General features: G+C 41.7%; 1 protein-coding gene across 1 annotated transcript in view; it reads right to left on the bottom strand.

Moving 5' to 3' along the window:
- Window positions 1-14,821, bottom strand: part of pea15 (proliferation and apoptosis adaptor protein 15) — a 47,734-nt gene extending 32,913 nt beyond the window's left edge. The window contains exon 1 of the mRNA XM_080519124.1: window positions 14,493-14,821. The gene's annotated coding sequence lies outside the window, so the exon portion shown is untranslated. The remainder of the gene's footprint in view (window positions 1-14,492) is intronic.
- Between the last annotated feature and the right edge of the window lie 319 nt (window positions 14,822-15,140).

Below are 15,140 nucleotides of genomic sequence, written 5' to 3'. Positions count from 1 at the left end.
GGTGGAGAAGTAGGAGGATGAGAAAATGCATTTTTGTTGTGTTTTCAATTTCAGTGCAAAATAAAATAAAAGGCAGAGAAATCATGACGTGTGAGAGGATTTGTCTCAGGAGTAAGATTGTTGGTCTGTTCTGACATGTTTGGACATGAAACGCTGTCCTTTATTATGGATCCTGTGCTACTTTGTATCAATACAGTGAAGAAGAAGTACAAGCCAGAAAATTGATTTTTTTAATATGCAATTTATCACTTTACATTGTCATGTTTACATACATCCATTTGCCAAAATCTGCTTTTTAAAAAGAGAGAATACAATATTTTACTGCAACAGCGATAACTATAATTAAACACTATACAATTTTTTTTTTTTAATAAAATGTGAATAATTGTTTCACATGAATTGCAATAAGCCGGAAATAACTCAAGAGGTTTTTTTTTCCGAGTCTTCTCCTAAACACACCTCGTAATCACTGACAAGCACATCTGAGACTAATAGCAACTGTTTGTCTGATTTTGTGTCCGACTCCAAGTTGAAAGCCTGAAGCATAAAACATTATTATTATTATTCTGTCCTCTGTAAAAACCCTTTTATCAAACTGGATATGAGATTGCTGCACTGTCAACATGGCACCAGGCGTCTGAGTTCAAATATCTAATAAGTACTATTGCACTGAGACTTCAAAGTCTGAACCCTAAAAAGGAAAGAACAATACAGCTTTAAAATAATATGATACTTCAGGGTGTCTCTGCAATAATCCTATGACTAAATAGTGCATATAAGATGGCTTTTTTTTTTTTTTTTTACATTTATTGTTTTGTTTCAAGCATTAAATCTGGCTTTTATTATATTTTTTGAAGAATAGAAGAAACTTTTACTTTAACTTTCAAATTGCATGAACATGTGCAATCAGTCTTATGAGTCCAAACATTCAGAACTGAACCTCTGATGTTGATCGATGGAAACCAGCTCTGCTAGCACACAATGCCAACAAGCAGCTCACAGCTCAATCAACCCATTCAGATACATAAAATTATCATTAAAACAAAAAGTCCATACAACATCATTTGGAAGTTATAAATAATCACCAAATGAAATATTGCAACAATTAACTGTTTTTCTTGACATTTTATTCTGGATCAGTTTGACCATTCAAGGTATCGTCAAGCATGAATAAAATCTTAGTAATTCAGATGTTTCGTTTCACATGCTATTTCACTTGTTTTCTATTATAATGAAACTTTTCAATTATTATAAGCTTCACATAAAATGAACCATGCGCCACAGCTGTGATCAGTCACGCCACCACCAGCTGCCACGAAATGATTTAATTGAGTAATCTGGAGTGACTCGTGATCGTGAATCGTCAGTCGGTGGGTGGAGAACACATCTAAATCCTGATTCTTAATCCACAATACTTGCCATTGAAAACATGAGAGCTGCTGCTGCGCCGAATCTCCAAGAGAAGAGGGAGGAAGGAAATGAACGGGAAAGAAAGGGGGGAAAGAGGAGGTTAAAAAAAGGAGAGGATGGATGAGGGAAAGGTGGAGGAGGGGGGGGTGGTCTGAGTCATCGTCAGTTACAACCATCATGTGAGCCGAAGGGGGCGAAAGAATGGCACACATATGAACATACGCACAAAACGTGTCCTCATGCCGTCTGACGACACTGTCGTGACTTGCAATCATTCTCCTGCTCACCTTGAAAAACACATCTTCAATGAAAAAGTTTGCATCTTATTTCAATGTGACAACAGAGTTATTTTCCCACAATGGAAAAACAAAGAAACACGTGCACACTGTATGTGTTTTCATGCCTTCATGGGGACATCGCATTAATTTACAATAATTTCTTACTTCCCTACCGAACACTTATATAGTCTTTATACATAAAATTACATACTTTCACAGCAGGGACTGTCCACATAAGACAACATTTCCCAGAGTAAGAGTGTAAATAGTTTGGATCTCCACTACATCAACTCACATTTATTTCCTGCACACTTACTTTGAAGTCAGTGCCGAAGCCTAAAACTCAGGAGTCCTCAAACAGTCTGCAACTGAAGGTCTTTCAAACATGTTTTCTGATTTTTTTATGAATCTCACTTACACTTCACTTTTAGAAATGCATATTTTATACAATAGTTCATGGATTTACCGCCAGTTTCTTCCATTTCAGATGGATTTTGGGTGAAAAGACACATGGAAAAGGAATTTCCCTGATCCCTAGATGTCTCCTGCTACTGCTCCCTTAACCATGGTCTGACCTTAAAGCATATTTTAATCTGAAATTGAAATTATTTTCTGAACTGGGACCTTGGCTTTCAGTTGTGGTCCCCACCAATACAGAAAAACAAAAACACACCCATTCACATGCGAACACACAATTCAATTTCCGTCACTCCAGGGGGAATATTACATTGAATGAAAATGATTTTTCTAATGAAGACTTGTTTTTCGTGCCCACGAGGAAGACATCTCCCCATATTGTAAGTGTGTAGACAAATTTAGGCCGTCTCTCACACACACACACACACACACACACACACACACACACACACACACACACACACACACACACACACACACACACACACACACACACACACACACACGCACACACACACACACACACACAGGAGAGGCAATCTTTAATGGCAGCCTCTCCCCTTCTCTTTCACTAACGGGGACATGGAGTCAAATGGTCGGGGGCTGTGGGGACTGGCCCTCTATATTGGAGCCACTGACCCCTCTCACACACACATGAATTGGCTGGAGTCCCTGAGCAGTCCATTAGAGATTAAACAAGTTGTTCAGCCTACATTTCAGACTCCAGGCATGACTCAGAATTTCTGAATTGTCTGCCTGCTGCTTCCTTCCTTCCCTGCCTCCCCCTTCTCTCTCTCTCTCTCTCTCTCTCTCTCCCCCCATCCACATTTATTACTCTCTCTGTCTCTCTTCCCATCGCTCAGACCTCTCTACTGTTCCATTAGGGAATTAAGCGCGCCGGTACCGGCGAGGAAATGAAACTCAGTCCATCACCCTGCGCCGGGACTGAGGCGTCTATCCAGCATGCACTACCTGCCGGGCTCAAGCGATGGCTCGATTATGGATTTCTATAATAACACAGCACCAGATGAATTCCCTGCAAGACTCTGTGTGTAGTTCACCATGTTATTAAAGTAATAGCTCACGGTTAAATGAGCGTTCCCGCTGAAGAGAGGATATGATGACGTTAAAGACCGAGTTGCACAGTCGGACAAAGGTTTAACAAGAAAGAGCTGCCCTTCATAGCCTCGAACTCGATAATGACTCGGATCACTCAACTCCTTCGGTTCTTTGGATCATAAAATAAAGACATTCATGACAGTCACTGCAAATCTAGCATGACTGGCAGACAATAAAATGAAAAAATGAAGGTGGAAATGCTTGTTTTTCAGTACATGTATCCCCAATTACACTAAGTAACAACCTTATTGCTGCTTTTTCACTGTGTCATTACACCAACACATGCTAACTGAGATAAGTAGTAGTAGTAATTGTAGTATAATGAAACACTGCTAATTAGTTCCTTGGTTACCCAATTGCCTTAGCAACCAGTAAAGCCCTCAGCTTTGTCTTCTTGCGGTGATTACCGGCATGGGTGAAGTGTAACTTTGATCACTTCCATCCACATTGTCTCTAATCAATCACTGCTTATGCAATGCCGCCATTAAATATCCAATCGCTCTGTTACACATTGTTGCTGTCCTTCTGATGATGTGGGGCCGGATGCTGTGTGAGATCCTTAAAAAGGACAGCAGGGATATTTATCATTTGCCTCTTGTTTTCTCATTCTGCCAGTGCTTTTGGTTCACATTGATCCAACAATGTCTGTGCTTCACTCTCACTGTTAATGCAGAGAGAGAGAGAGAGAGAGAGAGAGAGAGAGAGAGAGAGAGAGAGAGAGAGAGAGAGAGAGAGAGATTGTTTTGATAATCAAGAGCACATATAATGTGAGTCAAGCACTGAGCTGCATGCTGCTCATGTTGATGTTTGTGCCATTTCTGTTGGTCAACAGCTCTTTTTTCAATCTGTTAGTAGCAGGTAAACTATACATCAGATCACCACAGGCAGGACAATATGTCATTAATACCAAAGGACATTGACTTTCTGCTCAGCAGACTCCCATCGGCCTCAACGACAGAAATAGTAAAAGACTGTCTGCAACTTGAGCAATGATGCGAAGCTGAAATAACCAGAAATGCTTTTTGGAAATAAATGAAAAACACATAGAGTCCAGAATGAGTCAACATTTTCAATGATAAACTAATGACGATGTCATTGACTGCTGTTTCTGTTTAGAAATAACATCGCAGGAAGTTTTTATTAATCTCAGTGGATCCCAACAGGAGGTCCTGGGCCAACAGAGCTAATGACTGACAAAAAAACCAAACAACAACCCCAAAGCAAGACAGAAAGTCTGTCCTCTTGGAGCAAATGTGTTGCACAAATTGCAAAACACTGAATTGAATGCGAGGCGTGCAACTCCGGCTCTGATTGGTCGACACGCCACAGAATGTGAAGATAGGCTTAACAACTGTGCTGCTAACCTGGAAGAATAAAGGAATGACATGTTGCATTTACATATTTTGTTTCATCTAATGAAATAAAACACTTTAGGCCATATAGAGATGACATCTGACCTTGGCCTTGTTTGTCATACACTGCATAGGAGACCTGTGAAAACGACCATTGGTTTCATTTAGAAGTCTCCCACTTTAATAAATTCCTGACAATAAGTGTGTCCATTGATTTTGGGCTCATTGTGATATCAGATCAGAGAGGGGCGTTTCCATTAACAGGGTTTCTGATAGGAAAGTTTGGCATTGGCCAGTGGGTTACAGTGGATAATCATAGACAGACAAATGTAGTGATCATGCTGAAAGAACATCGACTTCCAGTTCAGCTGTTCCTAATAGTGATAAACAGAAAGTTTATTATGACTATGGGTCATTAAACCAATAAAAGTACTGAACATTTTCTACTAAAATGATAACAGACAAATGCAGCTTATAAATAAGGAAGCGTTGGCTCAAAGGGCACGCTGTTCCTAATCCTGATTTCAGGTTGTGAGCATTTATCCTTGATCAATGCCTGACTTATATAACAGCAAACCAGAGAACTCAAGCTGAATGAAGATTTACCAGGAGATAAGGGAGACTAAAGCTTTTCACCTGGCTGAATGAGGTATGCGATCTTTATGTGAGGCTGCACATGTAATGGAGAGCAAAAGGGCCAGAGATTGAATAGTCGTCAAAATAAATCATTTTGTACCGATAGAGGAACCCTTTCTGTTTTCATGTGAAGCAGTTTCCAAATAATGAATAATCATTCCAGAAAATGTCATATAAGCCGTCAAAAAAGAAGAAAAAAACAAACATGTTCCTGGATAAATTGTACAGGAAAAAAATAAGAAATCTAAGCTAATCTGGGACGAGACTGAACTAAATAACAAGCAAGGGCAGATGTGGCTTGTGGGCTGCTCGTTGCCCACCTCGCTTTGCCAAAAAACTCTGAAAAGGTATTATGTAAAAGCTTGAGCTTGGGTCTTTGTGTAACGGTCCAATGCATTAGTGCAGGCTAAGATACCTCGAGCACTAGGTGGGTACACAGGTCCCCAGAGGGTTACATAAACAACGCACACCGAACAAGTTTGACGCCTGCTTCACATTTTATCATGTTTAAGTGCAGAGAGGCTAAAGTGTGCATGTGTGTGTGTGTGTGTGTGTGTGTGTGTGTGTGTGTGTGTGGGTGTGTGTGTGTGTGTGTGTGTGTGTGTGTGTGTACTTTGAATTTTTCATAGTCGTGGCAAAGAGGTTAACCTGATTCCCGAGGCTTTGTCAAACACTCAAACAGCACACTATGCACACACAATATCCAAACACACACAAACAACAGACCTCACTCTGAACGAGGAATTTGATACAGAAGAATTTATTAGAAAAGCTTTTGATTGTAAATTATCTTTCATACGAGTTGATAAAGACATGCCATTCGTTCCTGTTCATATCCAGCTGATTCACCTCAGCAGCACAAAGCAAAACACACACACACACACACACACACACACACACACACACACACACACACACACACACACACACAAAAATGCAAAACACACCCGCTCACCCTTCCGGCACATCCTACTATTTCCTGCACAAACTCTACCGATGTAATTTACCTTTTAGAAATGAACTTCCAGTTTGTGATTTTGTGGTACTTTGAATAAAAGACAAAGTAATTTTCACGTCGAGCCACGAGTCGGTGCTGTTGTTTGTTTTTGTAATGAAATCACACACACATGCTTGCAGAGAATAGTACGGTATAAACATTAACACTGGTGATTCATACGGACAGATGACAAAGATGACAAAGTTGGCTGCCATTGTTGTTATTGTCTTAGAAGAGTAGCGGAAAGCTTCATTTTCCCCCTGTTTCTACAGAACGTTGGATTATTTTCAAAAGTAATTTAGACATAATGTCATGGAAAATAATGTCTAGAGTGATCCTGGATTATGCAAGTGTGTAAACATTAGTGCGTTGCAGCCTGTAATGGATGAAAATACCAGGTGAAATGTATCAGCGGAGGAGCCACTTACAGCACATTGAGTCGTATGATGCGTTCTACTTCAACTCCCAATTTGGAGGACAACAGTGAGATGGCACTCTGACTTCCAGCAGGTCATATTTAGTTCCCAGCATACACTTTCTCTGTAGTTTTGTTTTATTTTTTTTTGTATATTTATATTATATTTTTAGTTTAAAGGGTAACTGAAATGTTTTTCAGATTTCATCTTTAGAAAGAAGAATAAATATGCTTTCGAAAGGTATATAACATTCCCAGATAAAAGTCCGAATTCCGACCCTTTTAATTGACTTTACATGATGCAGCAGACGACGGTATATTTGCGGGCCATAAATGTGAGCCGCCTGAGCTAGACCGGATATGACGTACGAGGGGTTATATGTCCCAGCCAAAACAACATCAGCTGATTGAAGAATGGAGGGGTTTGGCGATACAGAAGCACCTAGGAGCGATGTTAGCGAAGATTTAAGTGACGTATCGTTGGTTTTGGACGAAGATGAAGGAGAGGAATCATCGGAGGAAGAATTAGAAGAAAACCAAGGCGTTCAACCATACATGTTTGCGCCGTGAGTACATATTGTGTGTGACCGGGTATTTACCCGTGAGTACATATTGTGCGTGACCGGGTATTTACCCGTGTGCACATATTGTGCGTGACCGGATATTTACCCGTGTGCACATATTGTGCGTGACCGGGTATTTACCCGTGTGCACATATTGTGCGTGACCGGGTATTTACCCCTGTGCACATATTGTGTGTGACCGGGTATTTACCCTTGTGTCAGAGTGGGTGTTTTGCAAAGTTTATTGGTCTATTTGTCTTAAGTTTTAGCAGGTTTTAAAAAGACTTACTGAAAGTTGGGTTTAAAAATCCGTTAAAAAGCCGTTTAAAAATGGTGGGGACAGAACCAGGTTTCAGGATACGTTTCCTCTTCACATCAAAACCAAGTGACTCTCGGATTGCGGGTGCTGTTTCGTAACAGTCATCCGTGAAATGTTGACTGCAGAGATAGGAGGCCTCTGTTGGTGTCCAGTTGGAGCGAGTGCGCTGCACTTGTTTTGTCCATAATCTCCTCAAAGTTTCATCTTTTGGGAATTTATGGACACTTACAGACGGACTGGGCATTTGGGAACACCCAGCCGCAACACAACGCTTAGGCATGACTCTAAAAAACTGCTAAATAACGCGATAATGCAGAGCACATGTAAACAAGACACTACGATCAGCTGTTGTGGGCGGAAGTAAATAACTCCTCATACGTCACAGCGCAAAACTACGGCAAGTTGGGAAAACTAGGTCAGATTCACAGGGCGGGAGATTTAAAGGCATTTTTAGACGTTCGGCGCTCAAGAGCAAGATAGTGGTGTGATTGTCATTGGTGTGTCATATATCATTCGAAAGGGGGAAAAATAATGCTAAATACTGGTGTATTTTAATAGAATTATTTCAGGGACCCTTTAAGTCACATTTCTATTGTTCTATTGTGGATTATTGAGACCCAATGTGAACATTGTGAGGGATATTAAAAGCAATTCAAATGACCCTGTAGGATGGAATCAACACTTTCAGGTGACCTTTGACAGAATATACATATACACACACATACAAACAAAATACATTGCATGGCTGTATCCACCTCCCCTCCCGTTTCAATCGAATCAAGTTTTTATCAAATCCAATCAGACCCACTGAGGCGTCGCATTCGCAGAGTAGATTATGCAGACGAATGAAGAGGGAACGTCCTAAATCAAATGTGCGTGTGGGTGTACATGTACAACTGAGCGAAGGAGAGCGTTGGTGTTTATCTACGTGCCCACGTGTTTGCGCACGGGTGCGCTTCTGTCAATCTGCACTGTTGCTGTTTGTGCCACTTTGCCCGTCTGTGCAGGCTTAAGTGTGCTCCTCGTGTGTGCGCGTGGCATTTCATCCATTATTCTGGCCGCTGTGAAATACTGCCAGCGAGACAGATTGGACTTATGAAACACAACTGTGTGTTAATGCAGGCTAACCTCTCCTAGATTCCCCCGTCCATCCACAAAATCAACACAACCGCTCGAGTTGATCAACATTAGTGAGGTGAAATCACGACGCGGCTGCTCCACCCCGAAGAGAGGAAAATGTGGGAGCTCTGCAAGTGTGCTGTATTTGCATAGATGCGATCCCGACACAGAGCAAGTGTAAATGATGCAGATGAAATGAGTCAAAAGTGGCAGCGAGCATTCAAAAAGTAGCTTCTCGCTGGGTGTAGGCGTCACTTGTAGCACGGCAACCAAACAACCACGCAACCAAGCAGTTGCTGGGGGGATTAAATCAGATTTTTTTTTTTTTTTTTTTTTTTTTGGTGTGGCCTTTAATGGATAAAGCTTAACCTCTGCAGTACAGAGGAATTTGAAATAAATCACAGTACATGGTTCACATATACCGAACCCGCATTGCATCAAGGTAAAACATCCCTCTTTTGGTGGAATGCATGAGACATTTTGTCTGCATCCAGGTAACACATTCCATGAGATTCAATATTATTTTATTTTCCGAGGTGAACATCAACACAGTCGTCTGCCAACTACATTAACCTGCAAATGAATCAGTGCATATTCATACACTGCAGGCAAGTGGGTGGATTTGGGAAACTAAACCCTCCCAACAGGATCATGTGTAATGCAGCTACGACATAAGACACCTGGGGAAAGGAGAATGAAAGCAGTGATGCAACTGGAAAATTCCCCTTCAAGGCATCACCTGTGAGCTCGGCAGCAGAGTGCTGACGGTAACACAATAACACCACAATATCCTGTGCTTGCTTCCGACATTTTTGAAGTCAGTGGGGGAGGACTGGTTCTACACACACCTACTCAGTCCTGCTGGCATGATCCCATCCCTTGCAAAACCACTAACCGAGACAGGAACTCAAGACTCCCTACACATTTTCCATTTCATTTCGTTATAATTTTACATTCATCTTTCAGTTTTTGCAGTCCTTGCATGTGGCTCTCCTTCTTCACTATCATTACTCCTGATTGTTTTTGATATCAGAAACCATGACAGACATTTTAAATTTGGAAAAACATGCCACACATTTCTGTTTCTGACAGGAAACATTGAGATACACAGTAGAGATGTGGCCGGAGGGAATGTCACCATCATGGTATTAGGTTGATGGCATTCGGTTGTGGCAAAGTGCTTATAGCCTTATGTTCTCACAGCAAAAACAAAACAAAACAAGGGTTGATTCTGGGTCAGGGTTTTTTCCTGTGTCTGTTGTTTCCGTGATAACCTAACACCTGGGGAAATGGGACATGAATTGACATTGTGGCTATCCAGGAAAACTATTACACTGAACATCAGCAGCGCCAATTTATTTAATATATATTGATGTCTGTTTGACAAAAGTGTTTTATAAAGTGTTTCTACTGTTGATATTATAGTATCTGCAAGGACAGCATAGTGAAGTACTTGCTGGTGTTCACACTAGGTTCAGTCTGGAGTTGCATGTTGCACCGCTGCTGGTTTTCTTCAGCTTCTAAGACTTCCTGCCCAATCTGAAAACACCTGTGTCCAAGTTATTCTTATATCCAGTTCCCTTTTCAAAAAAACCCAACAAAATTAAATCTCAAGGGCTTTTGCTTTCACTAAACAGTTTATTGATTTTAAATCATTCGAATTACAGCTGAGCCTAGACGTCAGTCACACGGAGCAGAAGTGGATGTTCGCCAGCAGCGACAGTGGCAAACGGAAACGAGTGAGGAATGACTCATAAAATAAATGGCAGTGATTCAGCTGAGTTGAGCTTGGGAGGGGCGGGGGGGGGGGGGGGGGGGGGGGGGGGCTCCTTCAGCTGGTGACTTAAATCACTGTAGTTCAGGCCGAGGCCTTCAAAAAAAAAAAAGAAATAAAAAATCCAGCAACTGTCAAAATAAAACCAACTCACATGAAGAATGAGTCAATCAAACATCAAATATTTATATAGCAAACATTTGCTGAGAGCAGGAGCTTGACAGTTGGCTCTTACTTGATTAATCAATTAGGTGATTGGAAAACAAATATATTTTTTTATGCTTCCTGATTTAAAACATGAATATTTTCTTTTGCCTGAACGTTCAACGTGTGTAGATACTTGGTTAGTTTGCGAAACAGTGGTCAATGTTTCAAACCAGACAACTACAAAAAAAAAAAAAAAAAAACCCCAAACCAAAACTGTTGTCACGTTCACCAGAATGGAGGGGTTGCTCGGGTTGGTCAAATATTATCATAACATAGTTGGTGGTTTCTGTGAAACGCACAGGAACAGGGAGTCAGGGACTGCATCAGTGGTGGAAGATCAATTTCATAGGGTTTTGATTCCTGCCGTGAGTTCCTGTGCAGTTTGGTTTTGTTTTTTTTTTGGAGTTGTAGGGATTCGCCCAGCCACTGTATGGGGCCACATGTGTTTGTTTGTTTACTGGAGACGTTGTCCTGTGGAGTTTCAAAGTGGCATCCGCTCCAGCAGTTTAATCTGTAAATGGATACCTCGAACGCGAGGGGAGAAAAGTGGGCGAGCGAGCAGCGCGGTGATGTAATGACACCGGCCCTCTGTAACTCATCGCATCCTGGGAGCCTACAGTACACATGGTGGGGAAAGAAAAACAACAACAACTAATGCCCTGCATGGGGTGGGGTAGGTGGGGTGGGGTGGTGGGGTGGGGGGGGGGGGGGGGGGGGGGTAGACATGGGAAACAAAAGGCAATGACAGTGAAAAATCATCACCCAGTGTGCACCGTCCCAGGGTCCACCGCCATGGGACGCCATCCTTTTCCAGAGCTCATCAATCCTGCTTTGCTGTTTTTTCAAGCTATCCGAGTCCAAGCTTTGGGACCACACGTGTTGTTATTGGTTCTCTGACAGATCTTTATTATCCACCGAGCTGTGCTGACATGCACTACGATTAGATGGGACTGACAGTTTGAGTGAGCTCTGTCAAGTGAGACTGCAGCAGCTCAGGTGGTCTTTACTGGGAACGGATTTCAACAACACCACCTAGCAGAAGGAACCTTTATTTAATTTTGATACGAATATAGTTACCTTTGACGTGCATTTAATGTAGTGCTGGAGGATGTTTGGAGATTAGTCAGCGTCTTGCACACGTTTCATTTGAAATGAAACCAAAACGGAGCTGAGAGGAAATAGATCAGATGTTGGTGAACTCATTTCTGTCCAAGCAAAAGCTTTGGTTCCTCTTTTCCTGTGGTACGAGAAAAAAACCCACACTCTTCTCTTCAAAGCAACTTTTTACCAGTTATGACCAAAACAGTAGTTTCCTATGGCAGTGCTCACTGCTAGTTTGTGTGAGAATGGAGATTCCACATAGAAAAATATAGAATAAATGGATTATAAAATAAAAGTACTGCCTTGCTTTGTCGATGTTTTCTTTTGTAAAAATTGTTTCAGGTTGTTCCACTTTTAAACTGATCTTCCCGAAACCTGTGTTTGACTCAGCGCCTGCAAACAGTCAACCACAAACATTCCCCTGGCAGCGGCAGAGAGACAACCGACACCACCAACACACACACACACACAGGCACACACACACACAGAGGAAGTGAACCCGAGAGAGGAAGCATATTTCTGCTGCGCTGCCTCCTTTTTTGTTTTTTCCCCTGTTGAAGGAGACAGATCGATATTTATCACAGTGGCGAAGCGGCCGGCACCCAAAAAGCTGAGTCAAGGCCCACATGGACAAGTTTCCCCTTGTAACGCTTGTAATGAGCCAAAATTGTCCAACTTCCCATAAAACTGCCCTCAGACAGCTCACTTTAGAGAAAAAAAAAAGAAAAGAAGCAACAACACAAAAGCATGCCGACGATTGAAAACACGGGAATGTTTTACAGCCTGTGGATGCTGGTCAGGGATGGTATGACAGGAATTCAGCCACACAGGAAGTGGACTGACAGCTGTCAATGTGTTACACCGTGCATTTGCACTTGTAACGTGGAGCGTTTGTGTGTCACACAGCGTTGTGGTGGATAAAGGATGATTAATCTCATGCATGACACACAAACTGTTTAAAATCAGAGCCTAGCAATGAAAAACAAATTGTGGCAGCTACGTTGAGACACGTTATTTGATATTTTTTTTATATTCTAACTCACATGACACAAGTCATTCTGAAAGCTAAAGCTGTGGATGTGTTGTGCTGCAGTGGCAAAAAAAACAAGTTTTGTGACACAATATGAGGGATGGAGAAAGAATAAATACCTGCACAAATTGTTAAAGTAAAGGAGGCTAAAGAGCTGGGACAGAGACATGAATCAGCAAATGCTCTGAAAGCTGAAATCCAGATATGACACACAACACCAGCTTCTCATAACACCAAACATAAATGTTCAGTTCAAGTTTCTTGCAGCGTTGGGAAAGTTCAAATACACTGTCTTCAAAGCAGGAATCACACATTATAACTGAATAGTATACACTGATCATTTATCCTGGTCATAGATCAGATCTTATCACCAATATATGCAACAAAACTGACATATTTTTAAGGTTTCACATGCATTCTTTTGATTAAGTTACTGAACCCATCTTGGCTTGCCAAACCCTGCAATTCCACTTTAACTCACTAAAACAACGTGCCTGGTGCCGAAATAATATATTCAATCTTAATAAGTTTTAATTGTACAGGCATGACAGTCTTAACTTTTTGTTGTTTACAGGTTAAAAAAAAAACTGAACTGCCTTGAACAAAATGTACTTCATGTTAAAGAAGCCAGAAAGAGATATTCAGTGAGGAAGAGGATTTTCAGTGACCTGGACTCCTCCCAGTACACTAACATAAACACACACATACACACATGTACATGTCTGCTGTCCAGATGCCTATCCATTCATAAAACGACACCAACCCCTTCCCCATTCGTTTCACACACACGCACACACACACGCACGCACACACGCACGCACGCACGCACGCACACACACACACACACACACACATAGGATGGCCACAGCCTCTTTTTGTCTTCCATTTTCAAACCTGGATAACAAATTCCAGCTCCAACTCATAAATATCAGCTCAAAAGAAGACCCCCTGGGCTTTTTTTTTATATAATGAAAGGTTCAGCAGGAGAACATATACAGTATTAATATCACAAAATCAAGTCTGGGTGCTGTGGGGACATTGGCCAAGGATGTAATGAAAAGGACATTGGATACATGAATGCCCACAGCCACACTAAGCCCAATCCAATTAGTTTAATCAATGGTGTGTTAAATGCCCTCTCGAGAAATGGGAAATTCACCAATTTGGCACTTAATAGTCAAGTTCGTGAATGAGTTGTGTCAAGCAAGCACACTTAATGCACATTTCAAATGTTTCCCAGACACACATAACATATATTCATTAGTTAATGGATTACATTTCAACGCTTCTGACCTACTTTAGTCATTTTTACGCAGAACAAAAGTGGCCCAAATCTGAATTTTAGTGTAGGACGGGGAATTATATAATCACACAAGACCTGCGGCCTATTTTTCTAAGTATTTCCCAGGCTGCTCAACTGGACTAATGTGCCAAAAAGCAAACCGGAAAACTAAATTTCCAGGCAGGCTGTGAAGTGGACTCTCACAGTTACTGTATAACGGAGGAAAGAAAAGGACCAGATCCATGAATGGGGGAGGCGCACTGACTCCCAGCGCTTGAATTAAGTACACTGGGGGAGAGGATTTGGGATATACATATCATATCACATTTGGGATATACATATATATATATATATATATATATATATATATATATATATATATATATATATATATATATATATATATATATATATATATATATATATGCAAACGTGGAAAAACTGACACAAATAAAATTAAAAGATGTACTCACCCCGGGCGCTGCGAAAGGAGTCAGCGACAGACAGAGAGAGATGCGGGAGTCTGCGGGGAGATAATGTTCCTCCAAAATCTCACAGAAAAAAACAAAAATAAAGCAGCTCTGTGGGGATGACAAGCCGAGAGGAGACCGGGCAGACACAAGTGCAAGAAGGGGGAGGGAGGGGAAAAAAGAGAATGAGAAAGAGAGAGAGAGAGAGAAAAAAAGTCCAGCCCCTCGGTTTGGGCTGGTTTCGGTTCACTTTGGCGGATGCGGGGATGAAGGGGAGTTTGTTTTTTACGAGCGCGAGAAGGCGTCCGTGAAGGAGACACGTTCTGGAGGCGCTGTCAAGGATGGAGAGACGGAAAGAAGACGGGTTCAGGGTGGTCGTGACTCCTCTGATCGTCCGTCCACTGCGCTCTCTGCTGCTCTATAACCGGCTGCTGAAACGTGGAAACGCCTTCTCTCTCTCTCTCTCTCGCTCTCTCTCTCTCTCTCTCTCTCTCTCTCTCTCTCTCTCCTCTCTCTCTCTCTCTCTCGGTCACGGTTAAGCACGCTGTCTGAGTCGTCCAAAGATCGTCTATTCCGAACAGTGTGCATCGCTCCTCATAACAAGAGCACCAACATCCAACTGTACTTAGTTTCAGACCTAAAATAATAATA

Source organism: Blennius ocellaris (assembly GCF_963422515.1).
Source record: "Blennius ocellaris genome assembly, chromosome: 23".
In the NCBI taxonomy this organism is placed as follows: Eukaryota; Metazoa; Chordata; class Actinopteri; order Blenniiformes; family Blenniidae; genus Blennius; species Blennius ocellaris.
This window is presented reverse-complemented; position numbering and strand designations above follow the sequence as displayed.